The following is a 15,267-nucleotide window of genomic DNA, read 5'->3' as shown; positions in this document are numbered from 1 at the left end:
CACACTACCAAAAGATTGTTGGGTTAATGAAGATACTTAGAAAATACATTGAGACAAATGATAATGAGCACACAATTATCCAAAACATACGGAATGCAGCAAAAGCAATATTAACAGGAATGTATAGTAATGTAAACCCACATCAAGAAACAAGAAAGAGTTCAATAAATAATGCTTTCTTTCAACTCAAGGAATTGTAAAAGAACAAACAAATACAAAAGCCATTAGAGGGCCTCCCCTGATGGCACAGCAGTTGAGTGCTGGGCTGCAAAGCTGGCCACAGCCTCTGCAGTGCAGGTTCGATCCCTGGCAGCCAGCGAGGGTCCCACATGGCATGCAGACCTCTCCTGCTGCCCGCTGCTCCCCTCAGCAGTGTACTTCGTCAGTCTGCCTGTTCTGCTCCCTGCTCTGGCTCTGGTGAATTCTCTCACCCTCCTGCGCTTCTGATTGTACCCAGTGCTTGTATAAATAAATAAATAAATCTTAAAAAAAAAAAAAAAACAAAAGAGAAGAAATCACAACAAATGCTGCAGAAATTCAGAGCATAATTAGAGACTACCATAATCATCTATATGCAAAGAAAATCAGTAACCTAGAAGAGGTATAAAAATATTTTTTTCCTTGAAGATTTTTTTTCCTTTTATTTTCTTTTATATATTTTTACATCATTTTTCATTTGTGCACAATGTATGCATTTTCATCTTGGTTATATTCACCATACAACTCCCACTCCCACTTATTTTGACCCTAATCCCACCTCCCCATCCCACCCCCTCCTTTGTGTCTCTGGTTTATAGTTGCTTGTTGATTTTGATTTTTACTTTATTGTAATTAGTCTAATAGCCTTATTGAACACAAATATAAAATTCCTGAATAAAATCCTAGCAAACTGAACCCAACAATACATTAAAAGGATCAGACAACATCAGCGAGTTTGTTTAACACCAGGGAAACAAGGGTTATTCAGCATCTGGATAGCAATCTACATAATTCACCCCATAAACTACAACAACAAAAAAAGAAAAAAAACAAACAATCATGTCAGTAGTTGCTGGGAAAGCATTTTATACAATTTCCACCATCCATTTATGATGAAAACCCTAAAAAAACGGGGATAAAAAGAAAATATCTTAAAATAATGAAAGTCATCTACTAGAAAACCCACATCTCAGATCATTCTCAATGTTGAAAAATTGAAAGCTTTTCTAGTATGATGTCCACACTTACCACTACTGTTGGACATAGCATCAGAACTTCTAGCAAGAGCAATTAGATAATGGAAAGGCGTGAAAGGAATACAAATTGGGAAAGAAGTAAAGTTATCATTATTGCAGATGATGTAATAATATACAAAAATACCCTCAAGATACCATGGGAAAAAGGAGCCTTTCTGGTGGAGCAAGGGTTAAACACAACACTATCATGAGTATGGTTTCCCTGGTCACCAGGGAGTTAACCCACTTGGCACAGCAGACCTCTCCTGTCTCACCTGCTGCTCCCCTCAGCACTGTATTTCAGTAGAGCCACCTTTTCTGCAACCCCACTCTCTCTGGTGAATCCTCTCTTACCTCGCACCTCTGCTTTACACCCCAGTTCTTGAATGTATAAATAACATCTTTAAAAAAAAAAAAAAGATACCATGGAATAAATAATTGAAACAGCTTAATCACTTTAGCAGATTGGCAGAATATAAAATCAAAATACATACCTCAGTAGTCTTCCTATATACAATGATATAGAGGAGGAAGAAATTAAGAAATTAATCCCAAGAAAATTTCACCGAAGAAAAATTATAAGTAAACCAAAGGAGGTAAATAAGTCTGTAATAATAATAATAATAATAATAATAATAATAAATAATAATAATAAAGACTATTGAAAGAACTAGATAAGATATAAAGAAATGGAAAAATATTCCCTGCTCGTGGATTAGAAGAATCTGAATTGACAGATGTCCATCCTACCGAAAGCAATATGAAGATTCAATACAATACAAATAAAAATGTCAATAGCATGTTTCAAAGAAATTCATATGGAATCACAGAATATTCCAAATAGCCAAGTTAATCTTGACCAAAAAAAGAAAGAGAATGAAGGTATCACACTTCCAAACCTAAAATTATAAAGTCCTAATAATTAAAACAGTCTTTGGATGAAATAAAAACAGATACACAGACCAATGGAATAAATGAGAAACTAGAAATAAGCATACATATATATGGATAGTTAATCTATGACAAAAGAGCTAAAAACATACACCAGGACAAGGATAAACTCTCAATAAATGGTTTTATGACAAAACTGGACTGCTGCATGCAAAAGAAAGAAACAAGACCTCTATCTCATACCACAAAAAAAAAATAAATAATAATTTCAAAGTGGTTAAAAGATTTAGAATAAAACCTGAAACCTTAAAATACATTAAGAAAATATAAGAAAATATAAGCAAAACACTTTACAACGTAAGCTTTAGTGATGTCTTTAGGGGTTTGTCCCTAACAACATGGAAAACAAAAGAGAGCATAAACAACTTGGACTACATCAAACCAAAGCACTTTTTCCCAGTGAAAGAAATCATAAGTAAAACAAAAAGACATCCTTTTGAATGTGAGAAAATATGTGCACTTCATACATCTATAAAAGACTGATTATCAAAGATAGACAAAGAAATCATAAACATATATTACTGCAAATCAAAACAATCAGAAAAAGGGCACAATTAACTAAACAGATCCTTCTGCAAAGAAGACATACAGACAGCAAATGGGCACTTGAAAAAATGTTCACAACAGTTATCATTAGGGAAATGCAATCAAGACCAAAAGGAGAGACCATTGAGAGACCCCATGTGAGAATGACCCATACTGAAACATATTGAAAAGACCAGAAATAACAAGTGCTGTTGAATGTGGAGAAAAGGAAACCCTCCTACATTGCTGGTTGGAATACAAATTTGTCTAGCCTTTATGGAAAACAGTATGGAAGTGTCTCAAACCATTAAAAATGGATCAGCTATTTGACCAAGAAACTCCACTCCTCAGCATCTTACCAAAAAATCTCAAAAAACACTTGAAAGTTGCACTTTAATGTTAATTGCAGTACTGTTTACTAGAGCTAAATTATGAAACCAGTCTAAACGCTCCCAAAAGGATCAAGAAGATGTTGCTATTACTCAGATATCAAAAAAGATAAACACACATGCCATTTGCTGCAAGGTTGATGGAGAGAAAGATAAATACCAAAAGTCACCAATATGTGGAATATAAAGTAATAGATAAAAACAAACTTAAAAACGATTAAAAACTGACTATACATATATATAAAAAAAGAAAACTATGTACACAGTTGAACCACCTAGAGGACAAGGAGTTTGAGAATGAGAGGGAAGGAAACACAGTGAGAGGGAAGGAAACACAATGGACTATATTGTGGACTATGGTTATTTATCGCTGGACTGTGATGGTAATACCTGATAGTATTATCCAAATATTACCTCAACTAACAATAAATTGATTATTTTTAAATTAAAAATAAAATGAAAAAGTCCCATAACACAAATGTGAAGAATAACACAAATGTGAAGCAGAAAAAATTAGAAGACTGACACTACACAATTGAAAAATTGATTATGAACTATAGCTTCTAAAGTATCATAATTTGGGGCCTCCCTGGTGATGTAGGGGTTAAGTCTCAGCACTATCATGCTATCACCACTGTGGTTGGAGTTAAATCCCTGGTCAGGGAGCTAAACATTTTTTTTTTTTAAGATTTGTTTATTTATGCATACAAGAACTGGGGCACAGGTCTGAGATTTGGAGGGTGAGAGGATTCACCAGAGACAGAGCGGGGAACAGAACAGGCAGGATGGCTGAAATACACTGCTGAGGGGAGTAGCAGGCGAGTCAGAAGAGGTGTGCTGTGCATGTGGGTAGCTCCCTGTACTGGGATCGAACTTGTGCTGCAGTGGCTGTGATTGACTTCATAGGCTGCATCTTAACCCCTTGCACCAGTAGGTTGGCCCAGGAAGCTAACCTTCATATGGCAGAGCAGACCTCTCCTGTCTTGCCCTCTGCTCCCCTCAGCAGTGTATTTCAGTAAATCTGCCTGTTCTGTTCCCCACTCTGTCTCTGGTGAATCCTCTAACCCTTCCATCTTCTGACCTATACCACATTCTTCTATGCAAAAATAAAATAAACAAAATTAAAAAAAAAAAATCTCAGGACATTGTCCCTGAGGAAATGCAGGCATGAGACTACTAGGCGCATTCTAGGTCAAATGGACCACAGACTGGCTATCATTCATATGGCCAAGGACACTGGATTGTTTTCCTCTGTGGAAATGTCCCTTAATTAGTTATGTGCATGTTTTTAGATACCAGTCCTTTGTCAGTTAGCTAGTTTCCAAATATTTTGTCTTATTCTGGAGCTTGTTTTTTCCATTCCCATAAGTGGGTGCCTCACAAAGTAATTTTTTAATTTTGATTAAATATTATTCATTAACTTTCCTTTTATGGGTCTTTCTTTTGGTGTCAAACCTGTGTTTCTAGATCCCAAAGATGTCATTCTATTTTTATCTAATAGTTTTAATATATGTCACTCTGTTTCTTTCTGTGACAAATTTTTAGTTAAATGTTCTGTTATTATTTATAGGTGTACATTCCCTTGTGTTAATCATATGTAGTGTTTACACATCTCCTTGAAAATGCAGGTATATATTTCTTTCCAAATTTGGAGAGTTTTCAGCTGTTATTTATTTGGTAGTTGTAAAAATATCATTTTTAACTGATGTAACATCAGTTTACAACACTGTATAGGTATTAGGGGTAGAAGTTCACACCTACTTGCATGTGTGTTATTGTACCACACCCACCACCAAGGCACCGCAAATCCTCCCTCTACTTCAGTGACTCCTTTGACATAAGTGCCAGATTTGTAGTTTTAGTTTCTCTAGTCTTTGAGGTTCTTTTCATTCTTTTTAGTTTGTTTATTTTGTTCAGGTTGGGAAATTTACATTTATCTGTTCACTGATTTTTTTCCTATTTGCCTTTATTAAGCAGTTGAAGTCATTCACTACACATTCATTTTTTGTATTTTTAGAATTAAAATTTAAATTTCATTCTTTATGTCTTCTATTTCTTTTCTGCTATGTTCCATTTCTTTACTAAATCTGACTCTTTTTCACTTGTCTCAAGATTCTTTATAACCGTTCATTGCAGAATTTTTATCATGATTGTTCTAAAATCATTGTCAGATAATTTTAATAGTTTGTCATCTCAGTGTTGGCAACAAATGTCTTTTTTATTTTTCTATTTTTATTTTTTTAAAGATTTATTTATTTATTTATACAAGCACTGGGTACAGTCAGAAGCGCGGGAGGGTGAGAGAATTCACCAGAGCCAGAACAGGCAACAGAACAGGCAGACCGATGAAATACACTGCTGAGTGGAGCAGCGGGCATGGCAGGAGAGGTCTGTCGCACCATGTGGGACACTTGCCAATGGCTGAGATCAAACCGGTGCTGCAGGGGCTGCAGGCAGCTTCACAGCCCAGTGCTCAACTGCTGTGCCACCAGGGGAGGCCCAACAAATGTCTTTTTTAAATTGATTTTAGTATACCCTAGCTCTCCTAGAGATTGTCTATTGAAATAATCTGTTTCTATTAAAGAATCTACTGAAATCTGGAAAGTATCATATTCCATTCTGAGACTCTGGGTTGTACTGAAACCTTCACTTTTAGGTAGTTTCACTGACACCTTTCTGCCAGGGTTAGGAGGGTGTTGTCTCACTGCTCTCATATGATGGCAGAAGTTCATATTCCCTATTTTGTCCTGTTTGACACTCAAGTGAGGGGTACTTCTCATTACTTCTGGGCAAGAGTGATCATTCCAGTTCCTAATATTGTATTTGCATGTCGGTTTGTAATAGTGGCTGTTTCCATGGTGAAATTAGAAACTGACCTTTCTACACTCAGGGCAGAAAGATAATAAAGAAAGAAGCAGATCATTGCAGGTTGGCAGGTGCAGGTTTAATAAGCATGGAAACTTATAAGATTTGTCTTAGACATCTGCCAAGAAGAGTAGGTCTGTGCACCAGCCCATTAAATCTTAAGGATTTATACAAAGGCCTAATGAAGTTCAATCATATACACAGTTCAAATGGTTTCAACAACACATTACTCTGTCAAGACTGCATCCTTGAAGTGACTCCTCATGCAAGAATAGTGGGGCAGAAAGCACATTCTAAGAACAGGGGCAAAGTGTAAGGAGCCTCCTATTGTTTGTGTTCAGTTTGTTGGTCATGTTCAATCTATGATCTCCTCAACACCATACACACAGCAACGTAGGGGGACTTCTCAAGAAATGAAAGAATGGGCTGTGAATCCTTTCTGACACACTCCAGGAGTGAGAGGGTTTCTTGTTAATGTTGCCTCAAGGCAGGCCTCCAGTTACACTGCAGGGTAAGAAAGATCTCATTACTCATTGTCAGGAATGAAAGTATCACCTTTCTACTTGCTTTCTTTGATACTACCTGTGTCCGTCTTCATTTTTTTCTTTTTCCTTATAAAGTAAAAGCCTAGGAATAGTGCAGCTTTGTATGCTATAAGAAAAGGGTTGTAATTTAGCAGATTGTGCAAGAAAGTTTGAGTGCATTCTTAAATATGTTACAACTTATGTTAAACCTATAAAAGCTTGCTGAAATATTTAGCAATCTAAGTCAAAATATTTAACAAAAAGTAAAAGTTCATAAATGTTAAAGTTATGCTTTAAAAGTAATGTAGCTATAACTATCACTTTGTTACCAATGCTGCTATACAAATGAAGATAAAATTATTTAAATGGAACCAACAAAATGTTGAAATGGCAATTTGTAGAAATTTGTGGGCTGAAATAGGAAAGGATTAAGTATGTAGTGCATTATTGTCTAACATGTCAGAAAATAAAGGAGGTTTCACAACACTAACCATGACATTTAGGGAAAACAAAGGTTTCAAATTACTATTTTGAAGAAAAAAATATTTTTGCAACACAGTTTCACTTCCATGTCACATAAGAAATGATTCATTAACCCTCAAATTATATAGTTTTGTAAGCAATTGACACAAAAACAAATTGAAGAAAAAATAGATAGAATTAGACTAAAAATGTTGAGTCATTATAAAATATTTTAAGTTTGTATTAATGAATTATATTCAATACATGTGATGATAAGTTATATAGAGGTTTAGAGGTTGTGGATTCATTGAGACTGAGACTTACTTGAGGGTCTCTGCTGACTAGGTCATGACTCTCATTGAATCAGACAACCTATCCTGAATCAGGAATTTCATGACAACGTCTGTATTATACCATGGCAAGTTATTTCTCATATATTTACTTTGATCATGTGTAATTTTTTTGTTCAATTCATGTTTTTCCAAGTCACATTCCTCAAAAGTGTATTCATCAGGGTAGCCCAAAATTGCACTAAAATAGAAAGAGTTTTTATTGTAAGTTCTACAGAAACTTTCTTATGTGTTAATTTAGTGTCGTTATTTCTCAAGATTACTTTTCTGTATATAAATATAATGAAAATAGCAGTAGATAAAACCAATATGATTTATAAAGAGCATGAACTATATTAGCATCAGTTTAACTTACATTTCTGTGGCTATGAAGCTTCTGGATATGTCATTTTACTCTTTCTTGAGGAACTTCAGCAGCATGGATGGCTTCATAGATATTAATGATTCAATGTACATTAGCCCCACAGTTCAGTAATGTGGTTTAACCTCAAAAATCAACAAATTGTCAAGAAATTTCTGTCTTTCCTCTCCTGCACTTTTTCTTTCCATAAGCTATCCAGAAAGCTTTCCATAATCTTTCTACCTCTAAAGTCAACTCTTTGATAGATTTTTTTTTAACTTCTTATAGCACTCACAAAGAAGTGTGAGTTTATGACAGTAATTGTATACATCAAATGTGTCTGGTTATTTGTTTTCCTTCCTAAAAGAGGACTGGCATTTTTGAAAGCAAGAACTGGATCTTCTGAATTATATTTATTTCTGAAAGTCTGTGCCCAATACATGTCATATATTTATTGTGTGCAAAATAGAGGTTGGTTTTATAAAGTTCCACAGGCAGTTAGTTCCACTGCTATTCATGAAACATTGTTGGAGATAAATTAAGGAAATTGATGTGAATGGAAGTGCATTTTTAAAAAATTTTTGGATACTGTATATTTCTCAGTAAATGAAAAAAAAAAAGAATGAAAAAATAAAAACTAAAGCAACTATATATTAGCTAAATTTTCTATTGAGTTTTCCAAGTTGAAATCATCATTTCTGTGTTTTTTATATCTAACCTAATTTTATATCTAATCTAAATATATTTATAGTGATGATTGGGCAGTTAAATACACATGAGAGTAGGGTGGCTGTGGTGCAGAGTCTACAACTGTTGATGACCTAGGCATACTCCAATGTAGAGGATACTGAGATCCAACACTATACTAGATAAGTGGGCTGTGAGTTAGCACTAAAGATAGAGGGTACATTGTTAGCTGAAGGTGTAAGGATGCAGGGTGAGGATTACTGTCTTGAAAATGCATCTCTCCATATAGAAGAATCTAAGCCTGAAGTATCAGGGAGAAGCAGGTCAAGTTACATAAGACTCATCATAGAATAATCTACTAACCAAGCAAAGGTTGATATATTCAAAATACCTGTCACCATACCCCCAATCCAGGATTAAAGCCATAACAAATTAATACTTGAACAAACTAGAGCTCAAGTATCTTTCAATAATGAGAGCAAAATGTCCAGGAAAGGCTCTATGCTGGACAGAAAATGACAATAACCACTGGCCTGTGACCTCACATCAACTAAAATCTATGCCCAGTGCTAAATCTAGTGGTTAATAATAATCTAAAATGATGTAGAAATACAATTTAATAAGGTTAAAACCTAAGCCCCCACTCCTTGTCCAGCAGGCAGTTCTGAGAGGCTTGGATAGATAAAGGAATTTATAAGGTTGTCTTGGGGACAAAGCTTAAGATCCACCACTATGACAGAAAAAACAGCCCAGTTCCAGGAATGAAGAACCAGAGGCCAGAGTGTGTTTCTGTATCAAAGGCCAGAGCCTGAGAAGAGATAATCCTGCAAATAACTGGTGTAAACTGGTGCCCAAACTTAGAAGGCCTGAGAATACAGACTATAGAAGACAGCCTTAATTTTTTTTCTCATGCATGTACTTCTAGCTTTCCTGCTGCTGCTTCTCAGTAGTGCATTTCAATAAATCCACCTATTTGTTATCATTCTGCCTCTGGTTAATTCTTTCACACCTAGGCTTCTAGACCACCAGATATTTCCCCCTACTACAATGGGAGTGGAATTGAGACTATAAAAGATATTACGGCCCTCTCTGGTGGTGCAAAGGTCAAGGTGAAAATGCAGCACAAGTTCTATTCCTGGCCAGTCAGGGGGCAACCCACATGGTGCAGCAGACCTCTCCTAACTTGCCCCGCTGCTCCCCTCAGCAGTGTACTTTGGTTAATCTGCTTGTTCTGTTCTCTACTCTGTCTCTGGTGAATCCTCTCACCCACCCATCCCTGTGTCTCTGGCCTATACCCCAGCTCTTGTATGCATAATAAATAAATCTTTAAAAAAAAGAGAGAGAGAGATACTAATACTGCAGAACTGACCACTGTGAGTTCCCATCACAGTGTAGTAGAAAGTTTGAACTCCTTGAGTTAGCTGGAGATGATCCTTTAGTGCCTTACTATCCAGACCTCTTTCTTATCTCATACCCCTCACCAGTATGAGTCCTCAGATTATTTGAACAGGTACAAAGAAGACAACAGTCTGAAAATCTATCCCTGTTACAACTCATTAAAAAAAAAAAAGAGGCCTCCCCAGTGGTGCAGTGTGTTGCACACAGCTCTATTAAGTTGTGCACTACCTCTGCAGCACTGGTTCAATTCCTGACCAGCCAGGGAGATTGCCACATGGCATGGCAGAACTCTCCTGTCTCCACCGCTGCTCCCTTCAGCAGTGCTTTGGGTTCATCTGCCTGTTCTGCTCCCTGCTCTGTCTCTGGTGAAACCTCTCACCCTCCCCATGTCTCTGGCCTGTACTCCAGTGCTTGTATAAATGGATAAATGTTAAAAAAAATAAAAAATAAAATGAGGAGACAGAAGAATGTATCACAAATGCTGGAAAACAAAATTCTTAGAGGAGTTCCAACTTAGCACAAATGCAAAACCTGACAGAAGAGAATTTCTAACTAATAGTTAAAATGATGCTTATAAATTCTAAAACAAAAACAAAATTTGAGGATGTAAAACAACAATAAGATAAAGAAAATATGAGACAACTACAATTGAAATGATGAAGCTAAGAAAAGCTACAGCAAAATAAAAACAAAATTATATTGGTGACCTGAACATCAGAAAATGGAAAAAATGTATATAATTAATAAGCTTGAAAACACAGTCTTGAATAGCACATAAATAGAACAACATAGGGGCCCTTCCTGGTGGTGCAAGGGGTTAAGACCCAGCCTATGAAGCTATCTGCAGCCACTGCAGCACGAGTTCGACCCCTGGCCAGGGAGCTACACACATTGTGCAGCAGACCTCTCCTGATGTGCCTGCTGTTCCCCTCAGCAGTGTATTTCAGCTGATCTGCCTGTTCTGCTCCCCACTATATCTCTGGTGAATCCTCTCACTCCCCACACCTCTGTCCTCTACCCCAGTTCTTGTGTGCATAAATAAATAAATCTTAAAAAATAGAACAACATAGACAAAATTTTTAAAGCAAAATCAAAGTAGTTTAAGAGACTTTTAGGACAATGTAAAGAGTAATAACACTTACATCATGGGTGTCCCATAAGGAGAAATGAGAACAAAAGGTACAGAAAATTTACTTAAACATTTCCTGAAACTATCTCATTTGAAAAATGAAGCAGACATGGGTCAAAAAGGCCCAAGGTGTTCCAAACAAATAATGCCGGATGCAACCCAAGAAACATAATAAAGCCACTGAAAATCAGTGACAGTGACAAGGACAGAATATTAAAAACTGGGCCTCCCTGGTGTCACAGCAGGTTAAGCACAGCACTGTGAAGCTGTCCACATGCTCTGCAGTGTGGGTTTGATTCCGGCCGGCCAAGGAGAAACCCATATGGCATAGCAGACCTCTCCTGTCTCACCCACTGCATCCCTCAGCAGCGTCTTTGGTCCTTCTGCCTGTTCTTCTCCCCACTCTGTCTCTGGTGAATTCTCTCACCTTCACACTCCTTTGGCCTGTACCCCAGTTCTCATATAAATTAATAAATCTTAAAAAATAATCAGAATGTCAGTGGAATTTTTTTTTAAATTTGTTTATTTACGCATACAATAGCTAGGGTAGAGGCCAGAGATGTGGGGGGTGACAGGATTCACCAGAGACAGAGTGGGGAGCAGAATAGGTGGACCGACTGAAATACACTGCTGAGGGGAGCAGCGGGTGAGACAGGAGAGGTCTGCTTCGCCATGTGGGTTTCTCTCTGGCCAGGCCTGGGATCGAACTCGTGCTGCAGAGGCTGAGGACCACTTCACAGTGCAGTGCTTAACCCCTTGAGCCACCAGGGATGCCCCAGTGGAGTTTTTAATGGAGAATTTATAGACAAGAAATGACTGGAAGGAGATATTTACCACACTTAAGATAAAAGACTTTCAGCTCAGAAGCCTTTAATCAGCAAGTTTCACATTCAATACAGAAGGAAGAATAAGTAAGTTATTTCAATGAAAATCAAAATCTAAGTTTATCAACACATATGAACACACAAAAAAATCTAAAAGTATTATTATAAAACAACAGAGCAATGAATATTGAGGCAACGCACATGTAAATCATTTCACATGGAGGAGGAGAAAAGTAACAATGTGGCCCATCAAAATAAGTCAGAGAGGACTACCCTATGGGTCACAAAAATAACATATCATATAATAACTTGTAGAAACCTCAAAAAGAAATAGATGCAAAAAGAAAGAGATGTAACATAAGCAAGACATAACAGGTCGCTATCAACACATATATATATTGTATACGGTAAACCACAAAAAATAACAAAAACATAACAAAATGACAATGAAAACTTATTGTATCCAGGGCCTGGTAGTGTGGCCTGCAGGGCAAGACAGGTGTATTTCCCATTGCTGCTAAACCAGTGGGAACCACTAAAAATGTGGTGGGTTTGAAACAGGGCAGTAGGGACAGGAGGAAGGGATAACAGGCCACCCATCTGCATGGGCTCTAAGACAAGAGAGCCACCAAAAAGGCCCAAAGGCCAAAAACCAAAACCAAGGGCTATAGTAAGATAATGCCCATGTATAGGAACTTATGGGCTACAGCCAAAAAAGACACAGTGCTGGATGAGAGAACAGGTTACTTTCTGTGGGTTCTTACCTATGCACACAATTGTAAAAGACTTCATGAGACTGGGAACAGCAACTACTGGGTTTATTTTACAAACAGGGAAAACAAAGAGCTTACTATAGCCTCAAGCAGCTGGCTATCTCACCCAGATAGAATCCACCAGAAGTACAAACAGAGTACCAGTCACCTGTCACCAGGAGTGCCAGACAGAACTGGCCAGTACTGATGGTGACCTCTCTCCCCTCATCAGAGGTTGTTTGCTGGATGTGGGGTTCTGGTCCTTCATTTTTCCTCTTTCATCAGGGGCCAGGAACAGAGTTTGGAGGCTGGACCAGTCTGGAGGCTGGAACAGAGAGTTCCACACCCTTCCCTCAGACCCTGGCTTATACGCTCTTTCAGGATGCCACACCCACACATCTGTTTGGACCATTTTTCAATTTTGTGGCTGATTGGATCATTTAGCACCAATCATCACATAGCTCACACCTAACTGGTCTCTTCCACAATCTAGGAATTATCTATGAAATAGTGGTTGTGTAAAGGGACGGTTGCTGGCTTGGAGGAGCAGCCGCCATCACTGAAATAAAAGGGTGGTTTCTGGGCTCTGAGGAGCAATTGCCACAACTAACTTGCGGTGGAGCAGCAGGATGAGAGAACTCCACTACTGCTGCTATGTCCTGCTGCTGAGGTGGCTCCCACTGCTAGGGCAGCTGGGTTCTGGTAACAGGTTTATTCATCCACACCAAAAGTTGCTGCCTGTGAGCAGTCCCTCCCTCAGGCACCAGCCAGATTAAATGGTCCAATCAGGAGGTATCAAGTAGGGTGGGGGACTGTGAAACGTAATATGAGGCACCACAAGAGACATTGTGGAATCTGCCCAGACTCCCATAGTTGTTATATACTGTGTTAGGCCTCAAAAAAAGAAGAAGGAAACTTCCTGCGGCTGACCTCTGAAGAGAGAGAAGCTGAAGAGTTTTGCAGTGACCAGAAGTTTGCTTCAAGTCTTGTCACTGCCATTGCCTGGAAGAAGCTCTGAAGTCCCCAGTCCTAGTGTCGGACTGAGCTATCTGTTGGTGTGGGCTAATATCTCACAAAGAGTTGTTCATCAGATCAGTTGGCATCACCTTGGTGCTGCTCTGTTATTGATCCAGCATCTGGTGCTTTTCTGTGGTCTGCTGCCACACCATTACAGTTACCCCACCTGTGAGTGTCTCCAGCTGCCACTGTGAGTTGGATCTTGACCTGCTGCTTGCCAGCTGCTTCAAGCTCCAGGCCTTCGTTGGCTGGATGGTGCTATCTTGGATGAGTGATATTTGGTTTGGGACTTCTGAACATGTTGGGCAATAGCAGACCACTTGTGACCTTGTAATTCTGTGTTTCCTGTCTGCTAAATAAACCCCATTATTGTTGTTTCCTGAACCTAAGTCATCATGCAATTGGGCACACAGGTGAAGAACCCACAGGCAATGCCCTGTTCTCTGTTGGGCACTGTCCTGGGTTGGCTATAGCCCCATTTGATTATGACACAAAAAACACCTTTAAATAAATATAGCCTGAATTCACTAGTCAGAAGAGGTAAAGTGACTTAATTTTTTCAAAGCAAACTTTAACATTCTGGTGTTTACAAGAAATCCATCTTGCCAACAGAGACAAGTATAGACTTAGCTATAATCATATAATTTGTTTGTGTATTCATCAAACAAATAACAAAAAATAACAAAAAAACAAACAAATTATACAAGCAAATAACAAAAAAAATTCAGAAATAGCTTTATTTTTTTTTTTTTTTTTAGAGGCATGTTTTTTTTTTTATTTATTTATTTGTTTGTTTGTTTTGTTTATACATGCACTGGGTACAGTCAGAAGCGCGGGAGGGTGAGAGAATTCACCAGAGCCAGAGTGGGGAGCAGAGCAGGCAGAAGGACCGAAGTACACTGCTGAGGGGAGCAGCGGGCGGCAGGAGGGGTCTGCACGCCATGTGGGACCCTCCTCCGGTGGCCGGGGAGCAGCCGGGGATTGAACCGGCGCCGCAGCGGCCACGGGCAGCTTCGCAACCCAGCGCTCAACCGCTGCGCCACCGGGGAGGCCCCAGAAATAGCTTTAAATATATCTGATAGAATAGACATTTGTTTTAAAAGGCCATAAGTGATAAAAATGGACACTACAAAATGATTGTCCATTGAAACAAGAAATAGCATACATAAATAACTGTGTGCCAAATGATGAAACACAAAGATACATAAGACTATTAATAATAAACTTCAGAGAGAGAATAATATTTTCAGAGAATATTTAATAGCAACATAATTAGTTTTACCTGAACCCAGCTGCCTCAGCTGTCAAAGACTACAGGAGCAGTTGTGTTCTTTTACCCTGCTGCACCACCACAAGTCAGTTGTGGCAGTTGCTCCTCAGACAATAATTACCTTTTTGTCAGTTGTGGCAGTTGCTCCTGAGAGAGATTTTATATAACAGTGTACTTCCTTGATCATGGAATGGACCAATCAGGTGCTATGGGCTGATTGGTAAATGGTCCAATCAACCACAGGATTGAAAAATGGTCCAATCAGACTTGTGGGTGGGGAAGCCTGAAAGAGGATATTAGCCAGGGTCAGAGGGAACTGAGAGTGCCGCCAACACCAACCCCTGGGGAGATAAACAGCAGAGACAACCCCAACCCCTAAAGAAAAGAAGATGGTTCCAGCCTCCAAAGAAGAAGAAAGAAAGGGAAGACTCCATTTCTGACCTCTAAAGAAAGAGGGAAAGAAGCATCCAGCAGCCAACCTCAAGGAGGGAAGAGAGGCCAAAGCCCTCTGTCAGAGACAGGGCCTCCCGTCCTGTCTCTGACATTGCCTGAAAGGAGCACCAAAGGTCT

General features: G+C 38.6%; 1 long non-coding RNA gene across 4 annotated transcripts in view; it reads right to left on the bottom strand.

The window, feature by feature from the left end:
• LOC129145888 (uncharacterized) overlaps positions 1-14,852 on the bottom strand; it is a 105,953-nt gene extending 91,101 nt beyond the window's left edge. For all 4 annotated transcript variants that reach the window (XR_008552024.1, XR_008552033.1, XR_008552026.1 and 1 more), the window contains exon 1: positions 14,710-14,852. This is a non-coding gene — a long non-coding RNA (uncharacterized LOC129145888). The remainder of the gene's footprint in view (positions 1-14,709) is intronic.
• Positions 14,853-15,267: the final 415 nt, after the last annotated feature.

The sequence above is a fragment of the Talpa occidentalis genome, unplaced genomic scaffold (assembly GCF_014898055.3).
Source record: "Talpa occidentalis isolate TD23 unplaced genomic scaffold, MPIMG_talOcc4v2.1 talOcc4.10, whole genome shotgun sequence".
In the NCBI taxonomy this organism is placed as follows: Eukaryota; Metazoa; Chordata; class Mammalia; order Eulipotyphla; family Talpidae; genus Talpa; species Talpa occidentalis.
This window is presented reverse-complemented; position numbering and strand designations above follow the sequence as displayed.